This window comes from Amblyomma maculatum, chromosome 1 (genome assembly GCF_055883805.1).
Source record: "Amblyomma maculatum isolate TAMU_Amacu chromosome 1, ASM5588380v1, whole genome shotgun sequence".
Taxonomy (NCBI): Eukaryota; Metazoa; Arthropoda; class Arachnida; order Ixodida; family Ixodidae; genus Amblyomma; species Amblyomma maculatum.
Window position 1 is genome coordinate 403560939 of NC_139344.1, and position 16971 is coordinate 403577909.

The window sequence follows — 16971 nt, forward strand, 5'->3', positions numbered from 1 at the left end:
CGGTTGGCTCCATGTGCTTGGCTGTCGTCTTGTCAGTGTGGGCTGCATCTGATATGCTATTGCATTGAGTGCAGCTAGGATTAAAGATTTCCGGATGCCATCTGCTGTACACTTGAGGGTTTGGAAACACTATCCGCTGCTGTATAGGTCTTACGACCGAGCTTCTTATGAGAAATGATTTCAGGGGGAGGAGGAGGACAAAAAATCTTTATTGAGACACTGGGGGGGACCCTCAGTCCAGGGTCCTGTTGGCCATGGCTGCAGTAACAGCGTGGCGAGCCAGCCATTGGTGGCGCTCCGGGCAGGGGTCCTGCAGGGCGGCCTCCCAATCTTCCATGCAGGGGTGGGGGTGTGGGCTTAGAGAAGGGGTAACTTGGCCCGCCCAAACCATGTGGTAGATCTTCGCCCGCTTACCGCAATGTGGGCAGTCAGGGGAATAAAGGGAGAGGTACCAGAGGATTAAAAGAAATGGTGTAACAAAGTATTAGTTTGCAGGCGGCAGTAAGGCATACGTGTGATCCGGGAGAGGGGAGGCTCGTGGAAGGAGCGCGCGAGCGCGTCGACGGGCAGCTTCATTGCCAGACATCGATTGGTGTCTCGGAAACCAGAACACATTGATCCTTTTCGGAGGGTTAGCGACGAGAATTATGCGGCTGGCGGCACCGATGCGTCCGCACAGATAGTTACGGCAGGCCGTGCTGGAATCGGACATGGTAGCTTGTGCATTAGTTGTCTCAACATTATGGTGCACATATGCGGTGGAAAATAAATGGATGGAAGAGCTTCTTCAAGCAAGACTGTCGAACAACGCTGCCATATTGCATCTATAATGTAATTATGGGAGCATTAATTATTTCTCAATATTTATCTTGTACCTTTGGTGGCAAACTTTATTGCGTCAGCATACCGGAGCTCCGACATGCAATTTTACCACTGCGCCCCCAACAGTAAAAATATAGCCAATACATTCTCAACTTGTCAATTTTTGTCAAGATGCATTCACTGGCCACAGGTTGCAGCCGACCCAGAGAAGAGAAACCACAGCTTCCGTGTGCAGATTTCCTGGTACGGAGTTTCTTGTTCCCTCCGCCCGACAACAGCCACTTCGGTAAGTTGTGTATTGGGTGACCACCCTTCCCAGGGTAGGAAGCTTTTTTCTGAGGGTATTGTTTTGAACACGTTTCACCGGTAAGGATAATGCCCTGTATCTAAGAATGTCATATTTTTTTGCACAAACAATGATGAATTACGGATACAGCTTCAGTGCCCGGAGTTTTCGATTATTGGTGCTTCGGTAATCTCTCTGGAATTTCTGCCAAACACATGGCTAACGCGTCATACCCTGGCGTAGATTAAGTGTACCCCTGTTTGTTTTTTTTTACATTATGGAGAACTACGGTTGCTGCACAGCCGCTAGCGATATCTTCCAGTACTTTACATATGGCTCATGTGCAGAATTATTTCGCAACGCCTCTATGGCTGCAGCGGGTTCGACTGAGTCAAATGTATTTCTTGTAATCAATGAATGCAATGTATAAGGGCCGTTTATATTTCTAGCATTATTCTATCATCTGATTGATAGCAGTATATGACAGATGGTACAGTGCCCTTTCTGAAAAGTTCCTTCATAATTTGGTTGCTTGAAGTCTAAAGTTGCTCTTATTCTATTAGCGATTACCTTAACACGTTGCACGTAAGTGGCAATAAGCTGATAGCTGATAGATCAGTAATAATTCACATCCGTAGCGTCACCTTTCTTATCGACTACTCTAATGTAAGCGTTATTCCAAGATACCGGTACCTTTCATGTGATCAGACATTGCGTACAGAGAGTGGTCGTTTTTTTTTTTTTAGTATGGTATCCCAGCCGCCCTTCAAAAATCTGTAGTTATCTAATCATTCGGAACTGCTTTTCTCCATTTCAAAGCTTATAAAGATTAATCATCGTCCATTCATTACTGGCGAAATATTGATTAGTGTTCTCTCTTGTCAAGACAACTTCAACTACTATGTAGTAGGAGACAGGTATAGAGAGTTTTCATGAAGCGATGCATGCTGGGTAATCCGCTATGATGTTTTCGTTGACAGCAGACGATGAAGCACGGCACTGCCACACAGCCTCGTCTACATGGTCGCGTAGTGCGCGCAGACGATGCTGGCGCGATCGGACAGGCCGACTTCGGGTTCTTCACGATTCCAAAAATACCGTACGCCTGCACGAGAGCAAGAAGGCAAGTGATTTCTCTAGGTCCATACGCATAGACCAGTCAGTCATTCATTGTCGCGTAGCTTGAACAGGTCTGCGTCGCACTGGTTTTCCGGACACGGCGTCGACGCGTACGTTCCTCAGGAATCTGCGGACAATTGCACGTACGTAAAGGCCACGCACGAAAAGCCGCGTATTTGCTCGGTGGACCGTCGAAAAAGACAAGGCACTTGCTCAATTCAGCCTGGCTGCGCTGCCCGCCGTCTGCTGGCAGCCAAAACATCATGGCAGATAACCCGGTATGCATCGCTTCATGCAAGCTCCCTATAGAACGGAAAATAAGTGTAACGTTAAGGATAGGAGGCGTACAGAGTGGTTCATGGAAGTAACTCCGGTTAAGGAGACTGTCGTAGAAATCAAGAAAAAATGGTCATATATATAGAACATGTATTGCGGAGAGAAGGCGATAGTTTTTAATTGCAAGAAACTGGATTCGAAAGCAAGGAAAGCCTAGCACGAGAACGGCAGAAAATTAGGTGGGCGGATGAGGTTAAGGTGTGTGCAGGGGTCAGTAGCTGTAGCTAAGGAAGGACCGCTTTAAGTGGCGGAGTAGGAGAGGCCAGTTTTTCAGTGGGTATAATAAGGCTGACGATGATTAGTGTGCCCTGTGAAGTGTGTGCTCCATGTACGCTAAGCATGCGAAAGAGTACGCAAAAGAGTGGGCGAAGTGATGAGTTTAGGTGGCGACAACCGCCGTCATCCACTCCGTGGCTTGGTGCAGAACCGCAAGCGAAGTCGAGACGTGACGAACACATATGACGTGCACAGATGTTTTCGGGCCAGTGGACTCCGGCTGCGTAAGAATGCCCGCAAACTATAAGCAACGAAGAACGCAAGCATTGAGTTTCTTGCTACTGACAATAGGGAAATATGGCGGCACTGCAGTTCTCCCAACATCGAACGCCCACAGGCATTTTTATTCATAATCTTGAATATCTCGGATATATCCGTAAAAACGGAATCTGACCCCGCTTTAAAATGCGTTGGATTGGTGAATTTGTATAATGGCTCGATATGTCTAAAATCAAAATATGCTTCCGAAGTCCACACGGCGAGCCAGCCGAGAACCCCAGTATAGCATCAGCCCAAATTCATGTCTTTGGGACGCGCGTTTCATATTAGGAGGACGAGAGAGAGTGTAGGTGTCTGGCGAGACGCCTTTCAAGGTAAAATACTTTGTGGGCGTATGGGGAAAATCTCGCGTCGGCGAGATTTGTCCGTGAGATGTATAAGCGAGATTCCGCGAGGGACCGGTTCTGCGCCTTTCCTTTCCTATAAACCAATTATAAAACGCCGGTAAACATCGATACGTTCAACGAAACGCTTGTTTTGTTTTGCAAGGGGAGGGGGTGGGGGTGGATGTACCATATGCAGCAGAAACGCTCAGACTTTCGCATCTCCCCAGTCCATATACTTTAGTGCTCTGCTGTTGATGTGGCTGTAGGAAGAAGGAAAAGAAAATGCATGGGCCTGCTACTGGTCTGAGCTGAGCCACCTTGTTGTGGTTGTAGGAAGAAGGAAAAGAAAATTGTACGGGCCTGCTACTGGCTCAGCCACCTCCGCTTCCTCATGCGGACAGAAGAGAAAATAGAGAAGAAAAGAAAAAGAAGAGGGAGAGAATGACGCGCGCCGCAACAACAGCCGTCGTCCATCACCGAAGCAGTGGCGGGTGCAATGACGGCCTACAAAGGATAAATTTCGGTGGCTGGCTAGCCGCCGGTTCACCTACCGTCCAGCCCCGTAGGGCCAGGAACTGCCACTCTTCACCACGTCGCCCTTGTAGTGCTCTCGCAATTTTTAAGGCGAACGCCTTTCTCCCGTGCGCGATAGTTCTTTGCGAGATCTGTCATATTCTGCGAGATTTGTTCTTGTCGAGCGTTCATGCCATCTCAATTCTAGACCTGAACGCGCGCCAAGGGACGCCACGTGACAGGAACGATGATGTACCATCCAAACAAACTTGCCGAAGTGTCACAGATACTACTCCTTTCTTTTTTTGTAAAAAAATTTTAATTATATGTAGTACTGCAGCGAACGTGAATAAGAGGCAAACGATAAGAAGCAAACGATAGGAGAGCAAATGTAGGTCCACAAATGTAGTTTTCGGGCCAGTTGGTGTTTTCAATGATTCATATGTACAGCGCAAAAAAAGACGGGACAAAGATGTATGAGGGACACCACACAGCACTGACTCACTACTAAATGTTTTATTGGTTGCCACCAGGTATCTAACTAATGAGTTGTAATATGACCAATATGTCTAACGATCACTTCTAGCTATTACGATTTATTAGAAATTACTGAACATGCTTAGTAATAAGTAATAATGGTTAAAATGACTACTAATCACTATATATCACCAATATGTCTAAAGATGACTTCTAACGACAACGGATAAAAAATGACTAAACACGCTTCATAATAACTGTAATGAATGACTTGTAAAGACCAACTTACTGACTTTTTGTGACCAATATGTCTAATGACGGCTTCTAGCGAGTACAATTGATTATAAATGACGGCGAATGCATAGTAATGAGCTGCAGTGACCTAAATGACAGCTAATGACTTGTAATGACTAAATGACTACAAATGACCAGTATGTCTCGATGGCTTGCAACCACTAAAATTGATTAGAAATGACTAAATTGGCTTAGTATCACCAGTAAAGGCTAAAATGAGAAACCAAGAGAGAGAAGGAGAAAATATAGGTATAATATAGGTATAATAGCTGCAGTTCGAAATGTTTACCGCAGCCACGGCGCGCGACTTCCTTCACCTATCTTACTTCATCTTTAACTCAGCTGTCGTTTCTTACGGAAGACATGGTCGCATTTTCTCGCGCGACAAGCGCTCTAGAAAATGGGTTCTTCATTATGAAGACTGATATGACATCGTCTTGTCCCCACCTTGAAACTACCGACTGAGGCTGAACACAAAACTGAGTTAATAAAAAGATAAATATAGTTCTTTTTATTAGCTTGGCAATTAGTAAACTTTTACAACACATTTTGACAGCCACTGTTGAGTTTGTTCTTGCGCATACCTTGATGATTTAGATCATTTTCAGATATTTTTCAAAGCGTTGCCTGAAATACTCTCGATATCTTAATATTTTTCTATACATTAACGAGCGCACCCATTTCTACGCATATTCCTTCTCAAAGTCTTATTAGGATTTTGATTCTGGCACTCTACCTAGAAGCGTAATTGTCATAGAAGGTTCTCACACTCTTCCCTTTCTCCCACCCGATCGCGTTTCACACAACATTCCCATTAGTGTATACCGTGTCGTTTACACCGCTGTGGGTGAAGGTAGCGCTGGTGGGCATTTTTGAGTTCGCAGATTTAGCCACTACATGCTGGCCTTGCACATATATGAGACGGCGGCTACACTAACGCGCAGGGTTAACATCTGTGTACAGAGCAACCCCACCAAAACTTCCAGAAACGGCTCGGTATTTGTAGTTTGTAGTTTTGGAGCGGCGATTACCAGAATATTCAAGGACGGTGTTTTGTGATTATAAGTTTGGTTGCAGCGAAACGTTATATGTAAATTAAAAGAAATTTCTGACGCAACCTTTTCATTTCTCAAGCATTTTTGCCCTGGCTTGTGCCACATCGACTGAGCTGAGGACCACATCGGTTGACACAGGTTGCCAACTCGGAGACAAAGCAAGGTGCGAGGGCACTATCTGCCTACCGCCGCTGTTTGCTGTGTGGCCGGTGAGTGCTGACTTAGTGTTTTGTTTTTTACCGCTGAGCCCTGCGGTAAGTCGGTGTGTGAGGTGGCGATGCTCCGAAGTGAATATGCATTTGTGACGGGGCAGACGGGAACCAATAAGGGAGCAGTGTCCTCTGCTAAATAGGTGGTGCCTTACTGCCCATTATGGGAGAATTCTGTTCTGTCGTGACCGAAGAAAGACACAAACGCAGGCAACCAGGAATGGAAGTGGCAGGAACGGACGTCTCAGCTTATATAGCCCTTGTCTTGCGCATGCGCTTAAGCTTACATCAGATATCACATTCTTCTCTTCTTAGTGAAAACAAATGCAATTTAATTGCTACTCTGCTTCTTCCTGTAATCTTGTAGTGTATCGGTCGGTGGATTTTCGCACACATGAGTAATGGCGCTGGTGACTGGTTCCGTGTAGAATTAGGCTTCTCTGCTTCGAGGTTGGACCTGATTGCGTCATGAGCTCCTGATTGCCTCCTCCTGAAACCGTTGGTGGGTCGGGTGACAGTCTCGGTTACGGCTTATCGTCAGACCGGCTTGGCTCTGGTGCGGTTCCCCGTGTTTGATCCAATGGTGAAGGTTGGTTTGCACTCCGCTTCCACGCCTTGGCAATCTGGAAAAAACCTTCTTGAGGAGAGAATTCTTGACGAAGATCTTTTTGAACTTCTGAGCCTCCCAGACCGATACCTTCATTCCATCAAGATGTTAACTGTGTCGATTAGTGGCTTGATTCCACGTTGTAGTTTGTCTTGACCATAGGTGGTCAACGTAAATGAACTGTAGTCGACCTTGAACTCTTAACATGTGACTGAACTAACAACTTGTTCGACCGTACCTTCGTGACATGACACAGGCTCACCTCGTGTGGTCTTCACGTGTGCTTCATCAACTACGGGGAAGGAATCTTCGGGGCCTCTTCGGTCGTTGCGTTATTCAGTGTGTCTTCTTAGACGTTCATCCATGCCTCCTGCAAAACTTGGATTTAGAAGGGACAATGTAATTTTGGGCAAACGCTTCAGGAAAACTTAGCTGGTGTGCGCGAAGTTATTGAGTGCGGAATATGTCTATAGAAAAGCAGTACCTTATTCTAACGTTCTTGTACTGTACTCTTCACGCCAGCGTTTGCATCGCTCAGAACCTATTTTAGGAAAGCTTCTTTATTTCTCACCAGTCGCTTTGTGGCACCATTAAAAGCGGCAGTAAATTGTAGGCCATTGTCGGTAACAATTTCTTCGGGGAAGCCGTGGGCCGCGAACAATGTGTCCAGCTTATCCAGTGTCGGCCATGTCGTGGATCTCATGGCGAACACTTCAATATACGTAGAGTACGCGTCTACGAAGGCCTGTAGATTTACGCAAGTCTTTTACAGCATAATAAACGTGAATCCTATCCTAAACTTCTGTTGGATACCTCCAGGGTTGCAGAGGCCCTGCCGACTTTGCTGGAAGGGTACCTTGACAAACTTGATCATTTCGAAGTTTCTTTAATGTTTTTGTCGAGGGAGGACCACCAGACGGATGCCCTCGCCAGCCTCTTTATGCGAGTCATTTCTGGATGACCATCTAGCAACGAGAGTGCATGCGGATTGTGGTACGATCACCAGATTTCTCCAAGCCAAGCATCCCTGTTCTGAAGACAGTTCATCTTTGCGGAAGGAAACCGGTCGCAGTTCTTCAAAGCAATGCTCTGGCTATCGCGAAAGAACGCAGCTTAAAATGTGCGTTAGTAGGTAGTCTCGCTTCGTCTACCGAGCGACTTCTTTAGCTGTTAGCGGGGTTGTATCAAAAACAGCCAAACTCTCCGGCTCATCGTTGCTTGAAGCGGTCGACAGCGGTAGTCGTGATAGTGCGTGAGTAACTTCCATTTTCTTGCTGTTCTGAAACTTGAAATCATATTGATACGCTGTTAAGCACAAAGCCCACCTCTCCATCCGTGCAGCTGCTAAAAATTGCAGCGGCTTGTCACGCCCAAGAAGTACGATAAGCGGCCGATGGTCTGTGTAAAGTGCGAACTTGAGCCCATACAAGTAAGGATGGAACCGCCGCAACCCATATATAAGCGCGAGCTCTTCTTTTTTACCTTGAGCACAGTTTTGTTCGCTACTTGCTAAAAGTGCAAGAAGCGGACGCGATAGGCCGCTCAGTTCCGTGTGGCATTTTATGGAAAATGACAGCTCCCAGGCAGTAAGCGGACGAATCGCAACTAAGCAACTAAGATTTCCTTAGTTGCTTCGTATGCCTTCTTGCGCTGTTCCGTCCATTTCCACTAGCGGTCTTTTTGAAGGGGGTGATAAAGAGGTGCGACCACAGTTGCCAAATGCCGCAAAAACTTGCCAAAGCAGTTTAGAAGACCCAAAGGCCCTCAATTCTGTGATGTTACTAGGTTCTGGGGCATCCCGCGTTGTTTTTTTTTTTCTCAGCAGTGGGTTAAATTTCGTCCTTTGAGACTGTGTGCCCTAGGTAGACAACTGAATAGCGAAAAAACTTGCACTTTGCTTCTTTTAGCTTGATGTTGTGATCGCTTAATTGCTTCAGGACGTTAGTGGTATTGTACCAGTCTTCTGTGCTGCTGCCTGTGATACTGACGTCGTCTATGTAGTATCCGACGTTAGGAATTCTTTCGACTGAGCTGAGGACCACATCGGTTGACGCAGGTTGCCAACCCGTAGACAGCACTACAAGTTGCCGCGGCACCATGTGCCTGCCGCCGCTGTTTGCTGTGTGGACGGTGAGTGCAGACGCCGCGTCTGTTTTTTACTGTTGAGCGCTGCGTTAAGTGGGTGCGTATGAGGTAGCGATGCTCCGAAGTGAAGGTGCATCTCAGTGACGGGTCAGATGGTAGTGCTGCAGTTTCAAGGGCATACCGTTTATGTCACCAATAAGAGATCAGTGCCTTCTATTAAATAGGTGTTGACTTAACTTCCATTGTAGGGTTATAAACTTGCTATAACATCAGAGGTGCTATCTGTGCATTGTCACCTACACCCTTCTGAAGCATCCCCGATACACTTCTCGTTCTGGGCATGGCTGTAGTTCGGAGGAGCTCTGCTGACATATACTCGGCATTTCGCCTCACGCGAAGTAGCTCACACAGTTTTCGCAGGCGATCAAGACCTAGACTCAGTCTTTTGCTGTTCATGCGTATTTAACGTGATTCACAGCGATTTTATTCAACACCACGTGCAGATATGACACAATATCCGGAGCTACGCATTACAGTGGGACTTCTAGCCCACATTGCTTTGAGGTATTGAACCGTCGTAAAACGCCGAATAAGGCTGATGCATTTTTTTCCGACAGTGTGTGGAAAGAAGCCATTCATCAATAATTACAGCACAATACCGAATATTTTCGAAATATATGCGCTATAATTGCCGATTGTGTACTGCATGCATTCGGCCCTGTTCCTTTAGTGAAGATATGCACTATGCGCACCATGCCACCTTTTCTCTTAATCCCCGAACGTTGTTTTTCTTCTCGAGAAAATACGGAGTATGAGCATGCACAGAAGCGTCTACTACATTTCTGCCAGGCACACACTACACGCCTGGAATGACATCGACACTTATCAAGCGCTGTTGCAAGCGTGCTGATGACATCGAGCTGTGCAATATATGACCGAGAATGACACCAGGAATGTTTTGAACGAACTGCGCTCTGCCAGAGTACGCCAGCTTTATTCCTCCTGGACTCCTTTATTGAGAAGTTATTCGGTAGTACGTAGAGCCACATCATGTAGTTAGGGGCAGCGTGCGTCAAGAGACGTTATTATTCTTTTTTAAATGAGAGACTAAAATTTCTCACTTCTTTGAAAAGGGGCAAAATTGGATGTCTATACATGTTCGCGGCTTCAACGCGTCCCATAAATAAAACATGCCTGACATTGATCGTCTTACTCATTTTTCCAATGTAGAGAAACCTTGCACAATTGCGGCTCCGGGATTACCCACCCTCAGTGAGTTCCTGATGGCTTCGGATGACAGTGACAGTCTTCTGCAACGCGTGAGTGTGCAGTCAATAGCATTTGCAGCTGCCTAATAAAGAGGCTTGGTTGGCCTTTAGGGTGAGGAAACAGCCCTACCTACATTAGAAAGATACTACCTACCAATACCAAACTTCCTATGTTGAATATTGGTGCGAACTGAAAAAAACCACAGACCATTTTAAAGTTGGTTTTTGTGATACGCCTATGCGCGTATATGTGCCTTAATTCCTGATACGATCGAGCTCTGCCTGAGGCGCAGTAAGCTCGACAATCGCTGTGAAGACGCATCATGAGAACATTACATTGACACTGAAAATTATTTAGCAGGCGAGCCTCAACCATATCGCCTTACTTCTTTCGCATAATTGCAAAAATAATCACGCGTGTTTAAGCATTGCTTGGAACATTGTTATACGACAGAAAGGTCTTTCATGAATGGTTTTGCTTCGTTTTGCAAGGTTGTACACAGTTTGGATTAGAGCAGCGCTCAAGGTTTCGATTTAAGAATGTTCGCGGTGGCGAACGTAACGTTCCTTGCCACTCGATTTTTGCTGTATCTGGTATGTTCACTTTCGAAGAATTAAATGCTAATCAGCGGTGTCACTGTTTAGAGGCTACGTGACTTCGCCGTAAGTGTGCGTAGTTACTTTGGGGTGGAATGTTAAGATTAAAGAGGCAAAACGAAGCGAAACTCGAGTACAACCGATTACGCTCTAAGCTCCTGATGATGATTTATTGATTTATAGGAAAGGAAAGGCGCGGTAACTGTCTCACTTGTTGTCTGTGAACACCTCAACCGTGCCATAAAGGAAGGGAGGAAGGTGGGAGCAAAAATGGAAAGAGGGAAAGAGGAGCCGTAGTGGAGGGCTAAGGAGTAATTTCGACCACCTGGGGATCTTTAAAGTGCGTTGACATCGCACAGGACACACGGACGCCTTTTTGTTTCGCCTCCATCGAAACGCAGCCGCCGAAGCCGGGTTCGAACCCGGGTACTCCGGCACAGTAGACGGGCGTCTTACCACTGCACCACACCGGCGGGGCGAATCTCAAGCTGCACCTCGAGTACAACAGATTATGCTTTAAGCTCCTGATGTGTCCGCAATTGTTTTTAGCTTATAGCAGCACTGAGAATCGTACCGTCGTTCTGAACATAACAGCACTCTTTGTGTGCCAACATTTATCAATTCTAATAACATAGACTAATCAGACAGAATAGGCGATTGCGGAAAAGAAAGAAATGCGGCCAATTTCATAAAATATATGCGTCTGAATTGTGCTTAGTCTTTTTTCAAAAAATTATATCTGACTCACCTTTAGATAATCGGCTGTCAGCTCTTGGATATATTTTCCTTTGGAAAATATCACACCGAAAAATCACGTTCACTTCCTCTTGTTTCGGTGGTCGAACTGCGCCTTTGCGGTAATTTAGTGTTTTGCATTCGTGTGGTATCCCAAGGTAGCGGTGTCAGTACTGGGAAATAAGGCGGAACTTAAGAGAATCTCGTGTGGTGCGGTACGAAGCAACTTCAGACATGATCTTCACACTGCCCGAATCATCCGCAGCGCCACTCATTAGCACCTGCTGCACCCATTGTGCCAAATCAGCACCATGATATACCATACCGCAAAAAAATGTTGCGCCTACCCTGTCGCCAGGTGTTTATTGACAGTCTTGAAAATGCTTTCGCAGCGCTCCCGTTACTTCCCTCCTGCAGTGTGGGCGTCTTACTTGGAATCCAATGTTGGACGCGATCGCATGCTATGTTTTCGAGCTAAGGGCAGCCGCCGAGTGTTCACTGGCGGCACTATAATATCAGCAACTCAGCGCGAGCCTCTTCAGCGAGTCCAAAGCTAATGTGGTGCAGGGGGTTAGTGCAAACGCACCTCCTTGCTTCGCCTGCTGTAAAACTGGAAACGCGAACACTGCGAGACTTAAAATTAGCGAGAACTTTTTATGTAGGCAGTAAGAAAGGGATTAGCAGACAAAAAGCAAATGTCACTTTTTCTATTGGGAGTGCACAGGATAATGCGTGAAAGAATCCTGCAAGTGGTACTGCAGTAGAAAGCATTTCTATTGTCGGCAACTTTCTAGCGTTTGTTTCCCGACTATCCTTTAGTTGGGCTTGCTCCATGGCTGCTCCAAAAAGCTGGGCATTCCACATAAGAGGAAGCAGCTCGACGCGGATGGAGAGCATGACCGGGTGGCTGGTGCCAGCTGTGCTCACCATAGAAGTGCCATAATTAGAGGCTAGGATCATCGGAAGCCCGATCCGTATGAAATTAAGAAGTTCAGGAAAAGTTGACGTCGCTACACATGACGGGAGTTTCTCCAGCATCATGCAGTCGTAGCATGAAGTTGGCACCCCGCATGATTAACATGGCTGGAGTACGTTTGAGAAAGATTGGTTTTTCTGATGTAGAAATTGATTAACGGGACGTGTCGAGGTGGGGAAGGCCTCCGCAGATGGCTCCATTGGTTAGTATCAACGCCGAAGCGAACTCTCCCGTCCTCTACTCTCTTCTTGGTCTTTCGTTACTTCCCGGCAGCAAGGGTTAGCCTTGTGTGGAGTAACTACCCTGTGTTGCCCCATATTAGGTTATATTTATGGTGTACAGTTAGCGGAGGCAGGACTTATTTCTTTGTTGGGCTCCGTGGTGGGCGGCTGGCACCGTGGCCGAACGGCATACTTTTTTATGGCATCCTCAGCAAAACCAAATGATCGCCTTAAAAAAGGCGGACCGATGTAACTGCTGAATTCTTTTCCTCAAAACAAGAAATCTTCCCCAAGTACCATGTCAGCCACAGTGAAACCACTGGAAAACATGCCCGGATAATTTCACCTATTGTAGTGTAAAAGTCCCTAACAAACATCCTAGGCCCCAGATACGAAGTAAGCAAACTGGCCAGCGGGGAGACAGCCCAGAGACAGGAACAGCAAGAGCTGTCCTGCCATTGGAGAAACGGGGCCCGCCAGCCTCTCAGACAGCAGCCCACACGGCTTCCCCCCCCCCCCCCCCCCCCCAACAGGAGAGGCCAGAAACCCCCACACCAGCGTCTCATTTGCGGATGATACAACCCCTCTTCCGCCACTGCTACAGAGGCGGAATAGCGCTCTCGAACGAAAAAAAAAAGAAACACGTTATAACTGGACCACACAAACCATGAATCTAAGTTTTTAATCAAATTATTCTATCTTGTTAAACATGGCATTCCTCATTCAGTGGAACTATCATGGATTTCTTAAAAGCTTTAGAGAAATAAAAGACATTTTAGGCTCACTTTCTCCATATCATTATGTACGAAGGAGACAAACTTCTTTCGGTGCGACCGAGAGCAGCCAGGAAGGTTTTCTGGAGGCGTTGCAATTGTAGCCAGAAGTGATGTTGCAACTAGCGAAATCAGCCTAAAAACAAAACTCCAAGTCATGGCTGTTATCCTCGTCCATTTTAAAACATTAACAATATGCTCTTTACATCTGCCATCACATTTAACCACAACCCTTGCTGACTTGGAAGAACTTCTGCAACATCTTAAAGAACCATATCTCATAATCTGTGATTTTAGTGCTCACTCATCATCTTGGGGAATTGAACTAACCGATATTAGAGGTCGTGTTTTAGATTTTATTTTATGTAGCAACATCTGCCTTCTAAACACTGGAAAGAAAACATGCTGCTCTCCAAGCTCCGGAAAAATTAGCTGCTTAGATTTATCATTCGGTTCACCCTCCATTTTTAGCGATTTCAAATTGGATGTTCTAGACAAACAACCCTTATGGGAGCGACCTCTGCCTGTGGTTGTTAGCCTTTTATCCTCCCCAACAGTCATCTCTGCTAAACCACGCCATTGGAAATTTCACCTAGCTGATTGGTCATCGTTTAAATCAGAAGCTTGTCTGGAGGGAATAATTTCAGATAGCCTCAGTGTGGATGAACTCAATGATATATTTACATCCTGTATTCTCACTGCTGCTCATCTTGCCGGGAGTGGTAAGTAAATTAAATATTCGTACACACAAGAATGTAGGGCACCAAAGAAAGCACAAAATAAGGCATGAGGCGTCTTTCGTAGATACCCAACATACGAAAATTTAAGAGTTTTTGAAAAGGTCAGAGCAATAGCTTGGCATATCTGTCATAGCTCTAACAGACATCCTGGCTAAATTACATATCGTCAAATAGTTCAATCACATCCAAAAAAATGTGGAAGCAGGTATCACTCTTCCCCTTCTGGCAGCCCCCGGTGTACAAACCAGTATGAAGGAGCAAGGTAATATATTAAGGGAGCATTTCTCGACAATTTCAAGTTCCAAAAACACAACAGCTGAGAAACAGACTTCCAACAAGTGGAAGCCATGACGAGGATTACAATGGCCTAATTACAATCCCGGCCATGACCGAATACATTATAAAATGTTTGCCAATCCATCCGAATGTTCAAAAAACGCATTTTGAATTTTTTAACAAAATATGAATTGGCGGAATACTCACAGAGAGAGAGAGAGAGTGAAGGCGATAATTGTACCATTTCTAAAACCAGGAAAGCCACCAACATCCCCAAGCAGTTATAGGCCCATTGCTCTCATGTTCGATAACATGTTCAAGAACAGACCATCTGCTTCGTCTCAAAAACACAGTCGTAGAGGCTTTTATACACAGGCATCACTGCCTCACCATTTTCTTTGACCTAGACAAAGCACACGACAAACCCTGGAGGTTTGGGATCCTACGCGGCCTAGCAGACTTAGGGATTCGTGGCCGAATGCTCAAAATTCTGAACGATTTTCTATCGAAACGTACATTTCAGGTTCGTCTTGGTACTGCTCTATCGAAAACCTTTGACCAAGGAAATGGTGTTCCGCAGGGATGTATTTTAAGCACAACGCTCTTCGTACGATTTTGAAATGATTTCAATTTCCAAAGTAATACCAAAATCTATTATGTACTCGGTCTACGTCGACAATCTTCAAATAGCTTGCACTTTTTCCAACATAGCAACGTGTGAGAGGCATATACAGCTAGCAATTTATAAACTAGTGACGTTGGCAGACAAAAATGGATTTTAGTTTTCTCCACAGAAAACAGTGGCAATTATGTTTTCACTCAGACGTGGAACACAAACTGACCCCACTCTTCACGTGAATGACACTGAATTACCAGTTAAAAACGGGCACAAATTATGCTACAGCCTGCAGCCAATGCCTGTAACCATTGCATGTTTACATCTACTTTTGACTGCGGTAGAGGCAGTAATTGTTTGAAAATGCTTTTCGCAGAATTATTCGGTGTTTCTTTGTGGTTACTCCGCGACATCGATGGCGGGATTCCTGTCGCTTTATTTATCCTGAACTAACTGGCCTGCAGGGGCCATTTAGCTGACTATAACAGGCTTAGTTTGCGAATGCCACTATTTTCCACTAAAGTGCTCATTTCAGTACTCTTAGGCATGCCGCTAGCTTTCACGCTAATGTATTCACAAATGGGGGGTATTAGGAAGTCCCATTGCAGAGCAGACCGAAATATCGCCACTTTTGCCGTTTTTTTCTAGCCTGGGTTGTACAGTCATGACTGTACAGCTTGATCTACGGTAGCGTGCAAAATGATCCGGAGCTTAGCGTGAGAAATGGATGGCTGACAAAAAAACAACACTCGGAAAACGTTGAGCGCACTGCACGAGGTATGATGAATAAAAGGCATAGGACTTTATTTGGTATAGTAAGACCACTTTTGTCCGTTGGCAAGTTTTACGATACCTCTATCTGGCCCGGGCCTCAACTAACATGTACCGTCTACACACAAGAATAGCCACGCCTTTTCTCCGGTGCGAAAACCTTATTATCCAACAGGTACGCCATTGACATAAGCCTATAGGCATTAGCCAGCCACACACGCAAGTGGCTGGATTCTTCGATATACGTCTAGGCGCATCTTGCGCGACGAAGAACGTGACGATGAGCATGAACAAAGGATACGGAATCGGTTCGTGCGCTGGAATCACATTGATAAGGCCGCAAGTCAGCGGCTGTCGAAAAATAAAATATAAAGATTTGAATGTTTCCCGTCAATATCACTGCTCTTTAAGCATTTTTACTTGTTTCAAGCCACTTGGGGTCACTGAAGTCGTTTGACATATTATTCATTTCGTAGTCATGATGAGTCAAACCTTATTCCTGCATTCATTACCACTCATAGCGAAGCATTTTACTCATTTGCAATCAGTAGCGGCCATTTGAAGTTGTCGTTTGACATATTGTTTCGTAGTCGTGATGAGTCATGTGCAGCCATTGTAGTCGTTACCACTCATAGCTAAGAATTTGGACTCATTTCCTATCAGTTACGGTGACTACACGTCGCTTGACATACTGTTCATTTCATAGTCGTTAGCAGCCATGTTGACTCATACCTAGTCGTAGTCTTTTAATCATTTTTACTAATTTCCAATCAGATAGGTCGTTACTAGTCACTATTAGTTCTTAGTATTAGTCATTGCATATATTCATCTATAATAATCAGTCATTTTCATTCTTAATCGCCTCCTCACAGTCCACTTTTGCGAGTGATACATCAGTGCACAGCTGCGACTCACAGATCACGTGCACAGGTCCTGCGCCAATTTTCGCTTCATAAACTTAGAAACGCTTTCACCTTAATAATAAATTGTGAGCACCTGACTCGGCAATGAGGAAAGGGAGAAAGCTGGGAATGGAAACGGAAAGAGGGAAAGTGATGTCGTAGTGGAGGGGTACGATCAATTTCGATCACCTGACATTGCCCAGCTCACAGAGACCTCTCGATTTCGCTCTATCAAAACGCGGTCGCCGGAATTTGGGATCGAACCTGGGCGGTTCGGAACAGTAGCCGGTTGTCTTAACCAGTGCTCCTCCACGGCGAGGCCCACGCAGTCAATATTACGGAGCCCTCCGCTTTCTACTTTCTCTCTTCTTTGAACCCTGCCTTCCTGTCTTCCTAGATAGAGGTAGTTGAG